Below are 846 nucleotides of genomic sequence, written 5' to 3' on the forward strand. Positions count from 1 at the left end.
TAATCACAACAATAAAACAAGGAATTTAAAAACTTTGAAAATTATGTAAAAATTTATTTAAGAAGATTACAATGAATTTAAAACAGTTAAGAACAGAAAATGATTATACAGTACATAAAATATAGTGCAATCAGTTAGGACAGTGCACGGTGTTCATTCAATAAATGTGCAGCTAAACAGATGAGGTTTGAGTCTGCATTTAAATGGGGCTAATGTTTTAGCACATCTGATCTCTTCTGGAAGCTGGTTCCAACTGCGGGCGGCATAATAACTAAAAGCGGACTCCCCCTTATTTTGTGTGAACCCGTGGTATTTCGAACTGACTCGATCCTAATGATCTGAGTGGTCCGTTAGGTTTATATTCAGTGAACATATCTGCTATGTATTTAGGTCCTAGGCCATTGATTTCACAGGTTATTTCATTTTGGATGTATTGTTTGCTTTACCGATGACTGACTTGCTATTAGTCACACTTTAGACTGTTGTACGTTCACATTGGATTTGAAAGCAACACCCTTTCCTCCATGCATCCACGCTACCTGAAAGACCACCGCTTCCTGAATACAACGATACCAGTTATGTGCAGATCGGACCTCCGCTTCTCAAGATACGGCCAGGTAAGCTTTGGCCAGTCGGATCGCATATGCTAATGAGGGTGGAATTAATGAGGGTCAAACTCGTTTTTCTCTATATACCTAGTTGCAATTACCCCCGGACTAGCCCCTAACCCTAACCTAGCCCTAGCCTCACTAACCACTAGCCTTAACCCCTGACACACCAACTTTAAGTTTTGTGTAAATTAAGATTTTGTGGGTCTGAGGCTAGCAGTTTTAATCAAATTATCTA

The 846-nt window shown here is 39.5% G+C and overlaps 1 long non-coding RNA gene across 1 annotated transcript in view; it reads left to right on the plus strand.

The window, feature by feature from the left end:
- The first annotated feature begins 447 nt into the window (after positions 1-447).
- LOC107573245 (uncharacterized) overlaps positions 448-846 on the plus strand; it is an 8655-nt gene continuing 8256 nt past the window's right edge. Inside the window, exon 1 of the long non-coding RNA XR_001607474.1 lies at positions 448-617. This is a non-coding gene — a long non-coding RNA (uncharacterized lncRNA). The remainder of the gene's footprint in view (positions 618-846) is intronic.

Source organism: Sinocyclocheilus grahami, unplaced genomic scaffold (genome assembly GCF_001515645.1).
Source record: "Sinocyclocheilus grahami isolate Dianchi unplaced genomic scaffold, SAMN03320097.WGS_v1.1 scaffold1902.1, whole genome shotgun sequence".
In the NCBI taxonomy this organism is placed as follows: domain Eukaryota; kingdom Metazoa; phylum Chordata; class Actinopteri; order Cypriniformes; family Cyprinidae; genus Sinocyclocheilus; species Sinocyclocheilus grahami.